This window comes from Bos javanicus, chromosome 1 (genome assembly GCF_032452875.1).
Source record: "Bos javanicus breed banteng chromosome 1, ARS-OSU_banteng_1.0, whole genome shotgun sequence".
In the NCBI taxonomy this organism is placed as follows: domain Eukaryota; kingdom Metazoa; phylum Chordata; class Mammalia; order Artiodactyla; family Bovidae; genus Bos; species Bos javanicus.
In genome coordinates, this window is record NC_083868.1 from 88,295,869 (window position 1) to 88,314,231 (window position 18,363).

Genomic DNA, 18,363 nt, shown 5'->3' on the forward strand with positions numbered 1-18,363 from the left:
CTTGCCCACAGTAGTAGATATAATGGTCATCTGAGTTAAATTCACTCATTCCAGTCCATTTTAGTTCATTGATTCCTAAAATGTCGATATTCACTCTTGCCATCTCCTGTTTGACTGCTTCCAATTTACTTTGATTCATGGACCTAACATTCCAGGTTCCTATCCAATATTGTTCTTTACAGCATTGGACTTTACTTCCAACACCAGTCACATCCACAACTGGGTGTTGTTTTTGCTTTGGCTCCATCTCTTCATTTTTTCTGGAGTTATTTCTCCACTCTTCTCCAGTAGCACATTGGGCACCTACTGACCTGGGGAGTTCATCTTTCAGTGTCCTATCTTTTTGCCTTTTCATACTGTACATGGGGTTCTCAAGGCAAGAATACTGAAGTGGTTTGCCATTCCCTTCTCCAGTGGACCACGTTTTGTCAGAACTCTCCACCATGACCCGTCCATCTTGTGTGGCCCTACACGGCATGGCTCGTGGTTTCATTGAGTTAGACAAGGCTGTGGTCCATATGATCAGTTTGGCTAGTTTTCTGTGATAGTGGTTTTCATTCTATTCACCCTCTGATGGACAAGGTTACGAGGCTTATGGAAGCTTCCTGATGAGAAGACTTTCTGAGGGGGAAAGGGTCTTGTTCTGATGGGCAGGGCCATGCTCAGTAAATCTTTAGTCCAATTTTCTGTTGATGGGCAGGGCTGTGTTCCCTCCCTGTTGTTTGACCTGAGGTCAAACTATGGTGGAGGTAATGAAGATAGTGGTGACCTCCTTCAAAAGGTCCCATGCATGCACTGCCCCACTCAGTGCCCCCGACCCTGCACCAGGCCACTGCTGACCCATGACTCTGCTGGAGACTCCTGGACACTCACGGGCAAGTCTGGGTCAGTCTCTTGTGGGGTCAATGCACACAAGGTTTTGTTTGTGCCCTGCAAGAGTCTGTTTTCCCAGTCCTGTAAGTTCTGGTGGCTCTATAGTGGGGTTAATGGTGACCTCCTCCAAGAGGGCTTATGCCATACCCAGGTCTGTTGCACCCAGGGCCCCTGCAGCTAGCCACTGTTGACTTGTACCTCTGTAGGAGACGTTCATACACTCAAAGGCAGGTCTTGTTCAGTCTCTGTGGAGTCTCCTGGTGCACACAAGGTTTTGTTTATGTCCTCTGAGCATCTCTGGCGGGTATGGGGTTTGATTCTAAACATGATTTTCCCCTCCTACCATCTTGCTTCTCTTTTGCCCTTGGATGTGGGATGTATTTTTTTTGGTGGGATCCAACATTCTCCTGTTGATGGTTGTTCAGCAGTGAGTTGTAATTTTGGAGTTCTTGCAGGAGAAGATGAGCACATGTCCTTCTACTCCACCATCTTGCTTCCAAGTCTATAATAAACTATAATAAACCCAGTCAATAATAAACTCTTATTCTCTAGGCAAATTCTTTCTTAGGCCCTTGTGTTGAATTATATTTTGCACAAAGTTGGTTTCATCAGGCTAAAAATTCTCTAAGGGCAGAAAATGGTCACAGTGTCTGTAACATAGCAGCTGTAATTAATCCATGCTAATAAGACTGGTGTGATGTGAAGAGTAAATCTGGTACTTGATAACAGTGGTACCTATGATTATTATTTATTTCTGTCTTTAAGGTTTATAATGCCCCTTTTCATTTTTAGCTACACATCTGTATATCCCTCAGGGAAAAGGCAGAATTTGAACTGATCGTTGAACAATGTGTTAGCCTTCGGCTGGTGGAGAGGTTTAGAAAGAGGATGATCCAAGTGAAAGAAACAATAGGAAACAGCGTGGACTGCTCATTGGATGCTAGGAGCCTACCTGCCTGGAATGGAAGCTTTGCCTCTGCAGAAAAAAGTGCCGGAGATATCCTTAGCTGTACTACAAGTCCTTTCTTCCTTGAAGTATGATGTACAAACTTTACAGTAGAGGACCCCTGTTTGTCCATGTATGAAAAGTGAAAGTAAAGGTGTCAGTTGCTCAGTTGTGTCCAACTCTTTGCAACCCCATGGACTGTAGCCTGCCAGGCTTCTCTGTCCATAGGATTCTCCAGGCAAGAATACTGGAGTGGGTTTCCATTCCCTTTTCCAGGGGATCTTCCCAACCCAGGGATCAAACCTGGGTCTTCTGCATGGCGGGCAGATTCTTTACTGTCTGAGCTGCAGGAAAGCCCCTTGTACATATATACTTCATGCTTATTAAACATCTTAGTTCACATACATTCCCTTAGTGTTTATGGCCTAGAGTCATAAGTAGTAAAACTAAATGAGATTATAGATCTCCAAACCAGACCAGCTGCCCAAATCTGGGATTGTTTCCAGCTATAAATAGTGACTGGGCACAAAATTGACTACCAAAATTAAGGGGTAGAGGCTTGGGTATTTGAGGAAGGGAAAAAAAGAGTGCCAAAAAATCCAAATGTTATATATTAACCCTCCAAGAGTAAGAGCAGTAGAAAGTTATAAACAACTGCAATTGAGGGCCATAAAGCTTGCCCGGAAAGGAAATGTATGAAGTAAAGAGAAGAATATAGGGTATTTTGACAGGCAAAATCCCCTCTTAACCAGAACCATGTCCCCTTCCTTTAAAAGTAATTTAAAAGATTCCGCTCTTTAAAGAAATTATTTGTGGAAAAATGTGAATCTTTGTTTCTAAATCAACTGCAAAAATAAAATTAGCATTTAAAAGTGTTTTTTGTTTGTTTATGTCATAATAAGCTATATGTGTTTTCTTAGAAAGCATCATATGTTGTTTAAGTCTCTGGAATCATTTAAAATTACCAGTAGAATTAGAATTATTATTTTGATAAGAAATTGTTATACACATAATGTACATAAGTGCATACAAGTGGCAGAAAAATTTTAAAGCTCTAGTTAAGAGTAAATTTGTAAAAATTACTCATTTCTTACCAAAGATAATGTTATAATGTGGATCCTCCTAGATATATTATATGTACCATGCTAAAGTGGTGCTGGAGATGATTCTTGAGAGTCCTGTGGACTACAAGGAGATCAAACCAGTCAATTCTATAGGAAATCACCCCTGAATATTCACTGGAAGGACTGATGTTGAAGCTGAAGCTCCAACACTTTGTCTACTTGATGGGAAGAGCTGACTAATGGGGACGACCCTGATGCTGGGAAAGATTGAGGACAAGAGAAGAAGGGGATGACAAAGGATGAGATGGTTGGATAGCATCACTGACTCAATGGACATGAGTTTGAGCAGACTCCAGGAGACAGTGAAGTGTGCTGCAGTCCATGGGGTCACAAAGAGAAGGATATGAAAGCAATGCTAAAGTTGGCTCTACACTATTATTAAATTCTTGAGATTAGTTGGAATATTGTGTAGTGATCATTTTCAGTCACTTTTAGAGTGCCTGAATTTTTGTAAACTTGGATGTGTTTCTCTAAGTTTCTCAAATACATCACTTGTTGTGAACAAGAGTTTATTGGTGTCTATCAGTCTGTCGTCTAGCTAGCTGGTTAGCTTCCCTGACCCCTTCCTGTGCGTGCTGTGTGTACTAAGTCGCTTCAGTCGTGTCTGACTGTATGTGACTCTAGGGACTGTTGTCCATCAGGTTTCTCCGAACACGGGATTCTCCAGGCAAGAATACTGGAGTGGGTTGCCATGCCCTCCTTCAGGGGATCTTCCCGACCCAGGAATCAAACCTGCTTGTGTTAGGTCTCCTGCACGGGCAGGCAGGTTCTTTACCACTAGCGCCACCTGGGAAGCCTGACCCCTTCCAGTATATAGGGAATTCCTGTGGCAAATCTCCATGGGAGAAACTGAAAAGACCAGATGTGTGTTCTTCAACCAGTCACATAGCTAGGGCCTCACTTTCACTATTTTGGGGTTCTTGAAGCAAATAACCAAAGCCAGTAGGTAATCCAGTGCAGCAGGGGCAGAAACACACAGGTCCAGAGTGTAGGCGTTGCTCTGCTGTTGTCCCCACCAGTCTGGTCTAAGACCTCATTTTTGTTTTGGTCTTGGCTGCTATCAGACTTCCCTTGTTTCTGTCTGTTTTCCTAACCTGTTTCTCCACGTTTTACTGGTGATTCTAGAAACTACCCAGAAATCCTTAAAAAATTGTTTTCCTTCTTAAATTAGCTGAAGTCTTTTGTTGTTTTCAACCAAGAACTCAGATTGATAGAGTGTTGCTGTCAGTTCCAGTCAGAAAGTGGAAGGCCTAATTGTGTTTAGTAGGGTAGTGAACCATCTAGATTTTAACCTATCCAGAGAGCCTAGGAAGTTAGACTAGAAAGAATTTTGGAGATAGTTTTGTTATCTGCATATATTGAGGAATTTATTTCCCTTAGTGGAAAAAGCCAGAAGGCCTGGGTTCAGTTCCTCACTGAACTTGCTAGCTGTAGGATATTGGGAAAATCAGTTAATTCCCTGATTTAGGCATCCCAGGTGGCAATTCAGGAGATGCAAGAAATGTGAGTTCAATCCCTAGATTGGGAAGATCCCCTGGAGAAGGAAATGACAACCCACTCCAGGATTCTTGCTTGGGAAATGCCAAGGATAGAGGAGCCTGGAGGGCTATAGCCTATGGGGTTGTGAAGAGTCAGACATGACTGAGTGAGCATGCACACACACACACGTGTGTGTGTGTGTGTGTGTGCCTTTAAAGTGAGGTAGTTAGACTTGAATTTCCTCCAAATTTGGAATTCTATGACTTTTAAGCAGATCCAGAAACTTTAGATTTCAGATCATAGCTCCTAATTCTGAATTCTCAGTCCCACTAAATATATACTGCTCAATAAGTATAAATAATAATTAAAACATCAAGGAGGTATGCAGGAAGTAAATCTATATCCTTCTTTTGAAAGTTTAAACCCATTTAACCTTTGGATGAATTACTTGCCGCACAGATATCCAGATAGAATCATTTGTATGGATGGAGGGATGCTATGTGTTCATGTTCACAGCTGAAGACATGAATTAGTCTTTTACAACAATAAAATAGTTTCTTTATTATAGCTATAAAGAAAGTTCTTAAATGTTGTTAATACTGTGTGTGTTAAGTATAATGTCTTTCCCATTAGCATTCAAGGACCCAAAAATCTCTCAGGAGAAATTTTAAAGAATAAAACTGGTCAAAGTTGACTGTATGTTCACAGTAAGGCACAGGTCAGTAAACTGTACACTGTCTAGCTGATGTAAACATTCACAGATTTAGTTTTTAAAAAACAGGACTGAATATTTTAATGCTGGGAGCCCATGATTTATTTTATTTAGTATTTAGGTTTAGGTTCAAGTTGTTTAAATCTGTGACTGTTATTACTATATGGAAATAGATGAAAACTGACCTAGTGTCTTTCATTCTGGAAGCTCGAGTTCGTGTGGGATGGTAGTGACATTTCTCTTTCTTTGAAGAGTTTATCAGAATACTAATGTTGATGTAGAACAGGTGGTGGGCCCATTTAACCTGTGCTCTGATTAATAGGCCATTATTACTCTATCAAGGCATTTGATATATGCACAGCTTGGTTCGGTGATGGTCTTCTCTCCCTGGCTGCATAAGGATTATTTGGGTAAGGTTATGATCTGAAATATTTACAGTATATTAAATACTACTGGCAGTTATTTGAATGTGACTAAAGCAGAGTAGCAAATCTTTTCCAACAGTCTATGATGACATAATTAAAACATAGTTTATCAGATGAGACTATTATGTTCTGACAATAATGTCCCTATCAAGTGAAAATATAGGGGAGCAGAGATTAAATCCTACTGAAGAGGAGTTCAGAAATATATGTCTAGATTAATTTTGGAATCTTGGTAGTTAAGATAGAACTGATCTGATTTGTTAAATCTCCTCTGCCTCCTTCCACAGGTCACTGTCATCTTTTCCCAAGTGATGGCTCTTCTTTCATTCTCTGCTTTAGTATGCTGGTATTTTGTTAGTCTCCAGTGAGAAGTGATTGGATTTCTTTTCATACATAAAATGTAGACTTCGGACTTCCCTGGTGGTCCAGTGGGTAAGATTCTGCACTTCCAATGCAGGGAGCCCAGGTTTGATCCCTGGTCAGGGAACAAGGATCCCACATGGTGCAGGGCACAATAAGAAAAACATAACCTTTTAAATCTTTGTAAAAGAACTAAGGTTTGCAGTTAGTTCTTTGTAGAAGAACTAATGTTTGCAGTTAGTTCTCTAGAGTTAGATCTATTTGAGTAAGATAAAAAAAATGTATATTATTCAATACTTATAGACCTGGAGTTTCCGTTTTTCTGGCAATAGAGAAGTGGCTTTGAATACTTAGAAATTACTCTGCTCTGAGATTTTTTGCTGGAGGATTACCCTTTCATAAGTTTAGACTATGGAGGGGATCTTTCCAGGTTCTGTGTTCTACAGAATACTGTGAATGTTATTTATATTTTGATGTCAGAAGACAGAAGAGTAACATAAATGATCCAGAATACATAGTAACTGCTATTGCTATTGCTGTTGTTGTTCAGTTGCTCAGTCATGTCCTACTCTCTGCGACCCCATGGACTACAGCACGCCAGACTTCTCTGTCCTTCACTATCTTCCAGAGTTTGCTCAAACTCATGTCCATTGAGTCAATGATGCCATCCAGCTATCCCATCCTCCATTTACCCCCTTCTCTTTCTGCCCTCAATCTTCCCCAGCATTAGGATCTTTTCCAATAAGTTGGCTTTTCCCATCAGGTGGCCAAAGTATTGAAGCTTCAACTTCAGCATCAGTCCTTTCAATGAATATTCAGGGTTGATTTCCTTTAGAATTGACTGGTTTAATCTCCTTGCAGTCCAAGGGACTCTCAAGAGTCTTCTCCAATACCATGGTTCAAAAGTATGAATTCTTCAGTGTTCAGCCTTCTTCATGGTCCAGTACTCATGTCCATACATGACTACTGGAAAAACCATAGCTTTGACTAGATGGACCTTTGTAGGTAGAGCAATGACTTTGCTTTTTAATATGCTGTCTAGGTTTATCATAACCTTTCTTCCAAGCAGCAGGCATCTTTTAATTTCATGGCTACAGTCACCATCTGCAGTGACATGGGAGCTCAAGAAAATAAAGCCTGTTCAGTGTTTCCATTTTTTCTCCATCATAGTCACCACTATGAAAGGAAGTAAAAGAAAGTGGGATTACTAACTACCATAAAAGAATCACATTGTATATAATGCTGCTGCTGCTAAGTCGCTTCAGTCATGTCCGACTCTGTGCGACCCCAGAGACGGCAGCCCACCAGGCTCCCCTGTCCCTGGGATTCTCCAGGCAAGAACACTGGAGTGGGTTGCCATTTCCTCCTCCAGGGGATCTTCCAGACCAAGGGATCAAACCTGCATCTCCTGCAATGGCAGGTGAACCACTGAGCCTCCATCAGTTTGACTTTTTTCTCCCTACTACTACTACTAAGTCACTTCAGTCGTGTCCGACTCTGTGCGACCCCATAGACGGCAGCCCAACAGGCTCCCCCATCCCTGGGATTCTCCAGGCAAGAACACTGGAGTGGGTTGCCATTTCCTTCTCCAATGCATGAAAGTGAAAAGTGAAAGTGAAGTCGCTCAGTCATATCTGACTCTTAGAGACCCCATGGACTGCAGCCTACCAGGCTCCTCCATCCATGGGATTTTCCAGGCATGAGTACTGGAGAGGGGTGCCATTGCCTTCTCCATGTATGTAATGAGTTTTCAGCAAACATGCTAGTCACTTCATTGCTCCATTACTTTGGTGCAGATATAGTGGAGAAACAGTGACAATCATGATCTGAGGAAGCGTGAAATTACTGTCTTATTTTAAACAAATGAGTTTTCAAACTAAAAAATAATTTGTGAAAGCCTTTTAAAAATGAATACATATTTGAAACCACCATTTTAGGCAAAAAAAATGTAGAGCTCTTTGCTACTTGTGTGGATTGCTGTGGTTGAGGGGCTGAACCTGGCTTACTTAGCTACCTGGGTCTGCTTTCCCCACGCCTGGTTTCTCTATGTAGTGTTTGCAAACACCTTCTTACAGTTTCAGAGAAAATTTACATCTTACTTGGCATCATCTTACAGTAGCATATTTTAAAAATAAAATTCTAATTTAGAAAATATCATTCTATATTTCATGTATGTTGAGATTCTCTATTAACTGGAAGAGAAAACCCACTTTCTGACCTTGCTAGATAGCAGTATATTATCTGAACAGATTTCATAAATAGGTTAAATAGCTTCACCTATGATTACATTTGAAGGGTGTCAAAAGGCCCCCAGGCAAAAATATCTCCCTTACAAATTAGAGGTCACACTTGAAAGAGAATTCTGTAAGGACCTTTGATTTAAGTGGTTAAGTAATTACCTTATCTGGGCAGGTAATATATTAGCAGGGAATTCAATCTAATTCAGTGTGAATGTGTTGAATGTCTGTGATGTACAGGGTATTGTATTATCTTTTAGGAATACAAAGAGGAATAAAGCATCTTTCCCTCAGAAGTTTATGGTTTGGTAGTGGATTCTGCCAAGTGTAATCTACTTAAATGATGTGATTTTTGTTTATGGTAGGAAGAAACATTTTGATGAATGATACTGGTGAACTTTAATTGGGGAGGGGCGTGGATGCTGCTGGGAGAGGTTGAAGGCCACAGTCATATGGAATTCATGGGTAGATTGGTAAATTTGGTATCAGTCAATGGAATATATACCGTAAAGATAAGATGAGGAGTATTGCAAACAAATTTGTTTCCTCTGAAAATTTGAATTTTACATCATAGTGCTGTTGGAGTGTGGCCAGGAGAGACAAATCGCTGTCAAGAAACTTAATAAGGTAGAATACACCTTGGTTAATTTAACCGAGTCTAGGATTTAGTTCTTAGCTCTGTAGACTCAGAATCTCTCTGTGATCAACTGACTGAACCCATGGGTATTGCCTCAAGTTCACAAAATGCACAAGAGATAGGTGTTGAAAGCCATAGTAGAATGCCAATGATTAACTTGTATAAAAATATATGATTGTCAAGTCAATTTCAGCAATATATAGAATGAATTCTCTTTCTGTGGGAAAAGTTTCAGAATGTTGTTAGACGATCATGAGATCTAAATAAGGAGAATTATTTTTGTATTAATAGTTTAAATGTTTAATAACATCAGGTTCTGATGCTTCCATCTTTACAATTGGCCGATAGTTGGTAGCTTATAGGGTATTTGGGCCTTTGGGTTGAAATTCTGCCCTGGATCTTCAATCTCCTACTTACTAGGTTCCCCACTATGTTTCCTCTAGGTTACAAATTTCTTGCACATCTTTCCAGAGGTACTCTGTGAATACGCCAGCAACTATATAATCATGTGTATGCATTTCCCCCCATTTCAGCTAAATGATAGCAATATTACATGCACCATTCTACAATTTGCTTTTTTCACAAAACCAAAATATATGTATATTTAAGACATATTTTCTATTGTTAGCAAAAGCACTTACTCATTCCATTTTTTTATAGATGCAAAGAATTCTACTGTAGAGAGGGTCATGGTTTATTTAACCAGCCCCATATTGATGAGCATTTGATTATTTTAGTCTTTTGATATCACAAACAATGTAGCCATGGCAGATCTTCTACCTCTTTGTCTCAGTTGGCTTAGTAGTGCCAGTTCTCTTTTTCTTAAATTTTAGGTTCCTCAAGATTTTATCCTCTTCTTTTCTCAAGGTATTTATTGACCATGGCAAATCATATTCATTCTCATGGCTTTAATTATCATTTATATGCTGATGCTTCTTACATCTGTATTTCTAACTCATATCTTCCTTTTCATGTCCTTTTGTATATAAATTGCCTGTCCTAAAATTCATTGGGATGTCCAGTGTGAATGTGAAGTTTGATATGTGTTCAAATGGATCTCTTTGTATTTATAACCCCATGCTCTCACCAAATATATGTTCTTCATTAGTATTCCTCTTGTCTTGATGACTGACACCACAATCTCCCAGTTACCCAAGTTAGAAAGTTGGGAAGAATCGTGACTACTCTCTTCAATGTCTTCATCCAGTCAGTCACCAAGTATTGTTGATTCTACTTCTTACATGCTCTCTGTCATGCTGTGATTTGTAAGAAATATTTGTTTGGTCATTTTAGATGACCAAAGTTTATTTCTCATATATGTTTGGTCTTTGTTCACAGTTTCTGGCTTACAGCTCCCCAAACCCTGGGAATTTCCTAAGTGTTAACAGTGACAAGATGTCTTTTGTTATGTGAATGCCATGACTTTTAGAAGCACTTAAGGAGTGAGGTTGGTTGCTGCAAGAACCAGCAGAAATGAGAGGGTTGTGATTTTCAGCCCTACCCTTACTTTACAGGGAAGAAAGAGGGGCTGGAGATTGAATCGATCACCATTGGCCAAGGATTTAGTCAATCATGACTATGTAATGAAACCGCCATAAAAACTGCAGAGGAAAGTGTCTTGGTCCCTTTTTAGGAGAGCTTCCACATCAGGGGACCAGGATGCCTCTGCATGCCACTCTGCCCGGTCCCAGGCTCCACGAGGACAGATGCTCCTTTGCTTGAGACCTTGCCCTATTGATCTCTTCATCTGGCTATTGATTCCTGCTCTTTACTATCCTTTTAAGATGAAATAGGTAATCTAGTAAGCAAACAGATTTCCTGAGTTCTGTGAGTTATTCTAGCAAGTTAATTGAACCTGAGGTCATGGGAACCTCTGATTGATAGCCTGTCAGTCAGAAGTACAGGTAACAACATAGACTTGTGACTGGCATCCGAAGGAGACAGCAGTCTTGTGGGACTGAGCCCTTTACCTGTGCAATCTGATTCTATCTCTGGGTAGAGTGTCAGATCAGATCAGATCAGATCAGTCGCTCAGTCGCGTCCGACTCTTTGTGACCCCATGAATCGCAGCACGCCAGGCCTCCCTGTCCATCACCAACTCCCGGAGTTCACTGAGACTCACGTCAGAACTGACTTGAATTCTTAGACACTCTGCTGGCACCTGAGAGTTGCTTGTTGGTGTGGGGAAGCATCCATACATACACAGCGTTGGTGTCTGGTCTGGGATTCCTGCTTACTCTCAAATACTGTTTTCAGTGTGGTCCCTGGACCAGCAGCATCGGCATCACCTGGTAACTTATTAAAAATGCAAATTCTTGAGACAGACCTCATACACACGGAGTGAGAAACTCCGAGGCCCCATGGGACCCACTGTTTTAACAAGCCCTCCTGGCGATTTGGATGCATTCTGAAGTTGAAAAATATTCCTCCAGGCCCACTGCCAGTTCCTCAGTTTAGCAATTGATTATCTTTAGTTTCTGGATGATTTCAGCAGCTGCCTAAGTGGTTTCCCTCTCTCCAGGTTTGTTCCCCAGAAATCTACAGAAGCCAGAATCATGCTTCTGAAACGCACATTGAACTGTGTTATGTTGTGTTTAAAAGTGCTTAGAACTTTCACTTGTTGCTTAGTCCCTAAATCATGTATGACTCTTTGTGATCCTATGGACTGTAGTCTGCCAGGGTCTTCTGACCATGGAATTCTCCAGGCAAGAATACTCGAGTAGGTTGCCATTTCCTCCTTCAGGGGATCTTCCCAACCCAGGGTTGAACCTGCGTCTCTTATGTCTCCTACATTGGTAGGCAGGGTTGTTTTTTGTTGTTGTTTTTACCACAGCCAACAGGAAAGCTGGAACTCTCAGAATAAAGCTGAAACTTTCCTTAGTATGAGGTAATGCTCTGGTCTCTACTTTCTTCTTTAGACTCATCATCTCTCATTAATCTCTTCTTTACACTATAAACCCTAACATTGCTGAACACCGTGCAGTTCCTAAATATGAACCATCTTCGCTCTTGTTTTCCACTTGTCCCTCTGCTTAGTATATTCTCTTTTCTTCTCTGTTACCACTTCTCTCTTCTCCCTCAGTTACACTGCTTAGTTCTTTATTGGCTACCTTTGTCACTGTAAATAATATTCTTAAACTTAGATTTCTTGTTCCACCAGTGACTGACGACCATGCAGCTACAGAAAGCTTCTCTGCTGGGGCATGAGTCATCCTGGAGTGGGGATCCTGACTGGCATCTGTGTGAGAACAGGTAGGAGACTGGCTTTGACAGGCTTCACTTCAGGGGAATGCATGGAGTGGTGGCTGGCTGTTCCTCATCAATATTTCTTGTTGGTTTGATGATTGTACCCGCTGGGTTCTGGTATATCCTTGGCTCTGACTATATCCTTCAAATTCCCTTTTTTCCTCTGCTTAATGTCTCCCAGAGGTTTGTGTAATTTGTATAGTTTCCTGTTGTTTAATTTCCCTCTTCATCCTACCCATTTTGAGGCTACTTTTGCAGTATTTTCTTTAGTGGAGTTTTAGCCTCCAGAACTGTGAGAGAAAAAATTGTGTGTGTATGTGTGTGTGAATCCCTTCTTAAATTGCTGCTGCTGCTAAGTCACTTCAGTCGTGTCCGACTCTGTGCGACCCCATAGATGGCAGCCCACCAGGCTCCCCGTCCCTGGGATTCTCCAGGCAAGAACACTGGAGTGGGTTGCCATTTCCTTCTCCAATGCATGAAAGTGAAAAGTGAAAGTAAAGTCGTTCAGTCGTGTCCGACTCTAGCGACCCCATGGACTGCAGCCTACCAGGTTTCTTCATCCATGGGATTTTCCAGGCAAGAGTACTGGAGTGGGGTGCCATTGCTTTCTCCGTCTTAAATTGCTAGTACTGGTGAATTTTTATTTTCATTTGGGTATAAGGAACCCATTTTCACAATTATATTGTGTAGCTAGTATGTGGCTCACAGGTTGTCTTTTTTTTTGCTCATTCAGAACAATCTGCTGAGATAAATAACATGTTCAATCACTTAGCTGCATTGAAGTGTTTACATCCTGTTCACATTCTTAATATTGTGGTGTTTTCTTACCTTTGGTAGTGGGGCGTGTTGAACATATACAATTTATTGATATTTAGAAATACTTCTAAGCAGTGTCCTTATTGTACTTCTCAGTATTCTTTAGTTCATCAGGAGTTACATAGTGGTGATATTATGTCATTCCTTTTCATTTACTGGCTAGAATACTTCTCTAAAGAGAAATACCCTCTTGTGTACTCTGGTTAAAACAGTGAGTAATAAAGGCAGAATCAATATTTGATTCTTTCTCTTTATTTACAAGTTTTAAAAATAGAGTTGGCTTTCTATCATTGACCAAGGGAACCAATAAAGATTTTTTTCCCTTAAGAATTATTGGGACTTATAGGATTTAAATGAATTTGATGTGTTTTAACCCATTGTACTATTTTCTTACTGATGCACCAATTTCCATTTTTGGCCAGGGCAAATTCCTTCATGTTGGCTCTTGAGTTCTGTTGACATGACCTCAGTTAGTGTTTGATAGTGAGCTTGCTATCTGGCATGACAAGGTTTCCTAGGATTATCTTCTATATTTCCTGTTCATTTATCAAAATTTAAGAGGAAAGGACAGACTTTTCTTAACAATTTTCTTGACTCAGAATGGCAAGGTTTGATCTCAGTGGTTCTTCATGGTATTAACCTTTGCAGGACAACTCTTCAGATGCCTTGGTTATAGTTTGAGCTGTTACACAGAAGCATAGCCACCTTGTGTTACTCTTACATTCACTGATACCGTGTCAGGATCTTGTCTGAGCCATTCTGCTAGACTTAGGTTGTGTTGTTTCTCCACTGAATACATATTTTCTTGCCATGGGATTTTTCTGTAAAGATACCATCATTCGGGAGGAAGCAATTCATTACACATATCCTGTCCTTTAAGTGACCCAAATTGCAAGTGACATTGCTTCTTTTTTAAAGCTGTCATTTCTCTGACTATATATTTTCCCTATCACTACTGTTAAAGAATTATGTGCCTCAAAAGATATGTTGAAGGACTGACCTCAATACCAAATAAGAACATGATCTTATTTGGAACTAGAATCATTATAAGTATAATTAGTTAAGTTAAATGAGGTCATACCAGATTAGTGTGGATTAACCCTTAATCCAGTACAACTGGCATTTTATTGAGGTAAGGGAAGATGATGTGAAGAGAGATGAAGAGATAATGCCTTATGACCAGAGGGGAAGAGATAACAGAGAGGCAGCTACAAGCCAAGGAATGCCAACAGTGGTGGCCACAACCAGAAGTTAGGAAGACGGAAGGGAGGATTCTACTCAGAGTTTCAGAGGGAGCATAGCCCAGCTGAGACCCTGATTTTGGACTTTTTAGCCTCCAGAACTGTGAGAGAAAAAAATATGTCTGTTGTTTTTTAAGCTGCCCAGTTTGTGGTACTTTGTTACAGCAGCCCTTGGAAACTAATCTTCACCAGTAATGTACTACCCTGATCAATCTAATTATTGAGTCATTAATAGAAAGTGTTTTTTTTAAGGTGAATCGGTAATTTTTTAAAGATGAGAAAATAAACTGTTAGCATTTCTTAGCTTGCATTTAGCACAGAGTATCACAGAATTTGGATCAAACCCTCATTTAACTGGTGGGAAAATGAAGCCTCAGAAGAAAAGTGGTTTGCCCAAGGTCACATAGGTATTATGAAAATGAAACAGAACCAGAACTCAGGATACACAGTTCACTGCCTTTTCCGTTACATACATTTGAACAATTTCAGTTATTTTCAAGTTCCTTTTAGCTCTAGTCTTTCTCTTTGTCTCTTTCTTTTCCTCTTTGCAGTAAAATTTAATAACAGGCAATGCAGTATGCTTAGTCAATGGAGTGTAGCACAGAGCTCAGAGGATAGTCCATCCTTATGTCCCAAAATAAATCCTTTTATTATATTCACACTGATCTTGTGAAGGTGGATTTTGGTTTCACTTGAGCATCTTTGAAATCCCTTTATGTCTCTAGAGGTCAGTGTGGCTTAAAGAAACTTTGTTTTAAACTATATTCAGTTAACATTTAATTCAAGGCATTTTAATCAAAGATGACAACAAAATGATGGCCCAGGGGAACAGAAGTTAACTCAGAATTACATATACTATAAACATTAATATGTATAGTCATATCAATTTTGACACATGAAATTTATCAGTAAACCTATAGACCTTAGTGGGCTTCCCCAGTTGGCTCATCAGTAAAGAATTCACTTGTAATGCAGGAGACACAGGAGACATGAGTTTGACCCCTGGGTTGGGAAGAGCCCCTGGAGGAGGGCATGGCAACCCATTCCAGTATTCTTGCCTGGAGAATCCCATGAACTGAGAAGCTTGGTGGGCTACAGTCCATAGGGTTACAAAGAGTCAGACATGACTGAGCGACTAACACACATACACTGTATTTTTTTTAAACATGTAAAATAGTATCATTTTTGCTTAAAAATATATGACTCAACCATTTTGAATTCCTTTTAGAGTAAGATGTTTGCAGTTACATTGAAGGCTGTTTGAATGAACATTTAGGACTAGTCATATTTCTCTAAGATGACACGTTGAGGAAGTTTTATGCCTTTGTCTTCATGTGGCATTTAATAGAGAAGAGGCTTTGTGAGCTACTTGTGGATGGAGAATTTCCATGGGGAAAACAGGGATGTTATTGAAAAGCCTGCTAAGTCTATGACAACTATGAGTTTTATTATTCACAGAGCTTTCAAAATTCTTTTCCTATTCGTCTTCCTCACTTTTTTTGGGGGGGCGGGGTTGGGATGCGGTAAAGGTGAATTGCTGAGAAAATTAATAGTTTTTGTGCCATTAATAAGAAATCTTAGTGAAGTTTGTCCATTGGAGTGCTTTTCAGTGAGCAAATAGTCATGTTAAGACAAAGAGAGGAGAAGAAGGGGAGCTTATGTTTACTGAGCATCTCCTTGGAACCAGGCAGCTGCTAAGTGAGCCAGTGCCCCGCCTGTCACAACCTGAACCATTCAGCTATTATTTTTCCCTTTGTGTGGTTTCATGGATAATTTTATTTGTAGAAAGTTTCCCACTGCTAAGATTTAAAACACGCCAAATAGCAGATTGGAGACAGTAAGTTAGAAGTAGAGTAAGGAGAAACAAATATGCTGGAGGCCATGAAAACCAGGGTCTGAAAATTGACTGTGTGTGCATGCTAAGTCGCTTCAGTTGTGTCTGACTCTTTGTGACCTTATGGACTATAGCCCACCAGGATCCTCTGTCCAAGGGGTTCTCCAGGCAAGAATACTGGAGTGGGTTGCCATGCCCTCCTCCAGGGGATCTTCCCGACCTAGGGATCACATCCGTGTCTCTTAAGTCTCCTGCATTGGCAGACAGATTCTACAAGGAAAAGGAAAGAAAAAACAAAAGAGTGGGCCAGGACTTCCTATGCATAGCAGTCTGGGCCATTTAGTGTACAGGGAAATGACTTGCTTATCTTAGAAGCTCCTAAGGGCATTATTGTCATCATTGTCATTGATGAATCATTGTCATCATTCAACACTGTTGAAGTCTTAAGATAGTGTGCTGGGCACTGTTCTAATAGCCGGGATACTAAAAAATACTTAGCAGAGATTCTGCCCTAAAGTTTAGTTGATGTGGAAGGAAATATGTCAAAAGTGAAGGAAACCTGCCCAATTTACCACAGTCTATGCAGCAGCATATGGTACCAGAAAGTAATAGAAAAGTTAAGAGGAAAGAGGAATTATGAAGAGAATTGGATTTTCCAGGAGAGAAGTCTAAGCAAATAAAACAGATACTAATGGCTATTTATCAAATCCATCTTCTCTCATTCCTGGGCCCGCACACTCTTGCAGTTTTAGATGTGGCCGTGTAAATGAGCTTTTGCATGTGTTCTCAGTTGCTCAACTGTGTCCTACTCTTTGTGACCCCTTGGACTGCAGCCTGCCAGGCTTCTCTGTCCATAGGATTTTTCCAGGCAAAAATACTGGAATGGGTTACCATTTCTGTCTCCAGGGGCTCTTCCTGACTCAGGATGGAACCTGCACCTCCTGCACTGGCAAGTGGATTCTTTACCACTGAGCCACCTGGGAAGCCCCTTAAATGAGTTTTAGCCAGTGGGAAATTAACAGCCATGAAGGGTGCCGTTGTCAGTACTAGTCCATTCTGTTCAGATCAGTCGCTCAGTCCTGTCCAACTGTTTGTGACCCCATGAACCGAAGCACGCCAGGCCTCCCTGTCCTTCACCAACTCCCGGAGTTCACTCAAACTCACATCCATCGAGTCAGTGATGCCATCCAGCCATCTCATCCTCTGTCGTCCCCTTCTCCTCCTGTCCCCAATCCCTCCCAGCATCAAAGTCTTTTCCAGTGAGTCAACTCTTCACATGAGGTGGCCAAAGTATTGGAGCTTCAGCTTCAGTATCAGTCCTTCCAACGAACACCCAGGACTGATCTCCTTCAGAATGGACTGGTTGGATCTCCTTGCAGTCCAAGGGACTCTCAAGAGTCTTCTCCAACACCACAGTTCAAAAGCATCAATTCTTTGGCGCTCAGCTTTCTTCACAGTCCAACTCTCACGTCCATACATGACCACTGGAAAAACCATAGCCTTGACTAGACAGACCATTGTTGGCAAAGTAATATCTCTGCTTTTCAATATGCTATCTAGGTTGGTCATAACTTTCCTTCCAAGGAGTAAGTGTCTTTTAATTTCATGGCTGCGAAACTAGTCCATAGAACCTCTAAATATGATACTCCATGTGCTTTCTCTTTCTGTAGCACTAAACACTGGAACCCAAGTGTCAAAGATGGCAGAGAAATCAGCTGTAAGGAGCCTGAGTTCCTAGGTTTCTGAATCCTTGCTTGGAGGGGAGCCACCTGACAACACCCAATTTGGACTTAATGAGAGCAAGAAATAAACATTCGTTGTGTTAAACCATTGAGACTTTGGTGTTTTTCTGTCACGGCTGCTTATGTTACCTAATGAATACAGAATGTGAGACTAAAACAGAATGTTAATGGATGTGTAGAACATAGGTAATTATATAAGATGCTGAGGGTACCTCAGATGGGAAGGATGGAATGAGCAATGTCATGAGGAAGTAAATGTAAAACAATTGGCTGAAATAGAATGTTAAAGAAGGTGATCAGAGCATTAGATATCCACCTCTGCTTATGGAAGTTAAGAGTTTGGACTTGACTTTATTGCCGAGGGGCAATTGGAAAGGTAAAGGGAGAAAGTGTTATGCCTTAGGATAGGGAAGGCTTGTTGCTTCAGTGGTGGTTGAAGCGTGTTCTAGGACCATTCATTTGGTGGCAGTGTATGGAATGGTTTAGTTGTTGGTTAGGTCAGATCTGGGTGCAATCAGAGAGATCTCCTAGGAGACTGTGGGTGAGGACTCAGAGATCTCCAAGAAGACTGTGGGTGATTGATGATGTAGGGAATCCAAGCAAAGGCTGAATGAGTGAGGCATTATCAAGTTCACACATGACTAACTGTGGGACCACTGAGAAGGGAAAAGAAAGACTGCAACTTCCAGGT

At 40.8% G+C, this 18,363-nt stretch overlaps 1 long non-coding RNA gene and 1 other non-coding gene across 3 annotated transcripts in view; both read left to right on the top strand.

Moving 5' to 3' along the window:
- The window catches only part of LOC133246828 (uncharacterized), a 34,478-nt gene extending 16,665 nt beyond the window's left edge, over positions 1-17,813 (top strand). Inside the window, exons 3-4 of one of the 2 annotated variants that reach the window (XR_009736193.1) lie at positions 11,954-12,045; positions 17,601-17,813. This is a non-coding gene — a long non-coding RNA (uncharacterized LOC133246828). The remainder of the gene's footprint in view (positions 1-11,953; positions 12,046-17,600) is intronic. The other variant, XR_009736194.1, reaches the window with a different exon arrangement.
- On the top strand, positions 5,974-6,046 carry TRNAG-UCC (transfer RNA glycine (anticodon UCC)). The gene has a single exon. It is a non-coding gene; the product is annotated as a tRNA-Gly (tRNA).
- Positions 17,814-18,363: the final 550 nt, after the last annotated feature.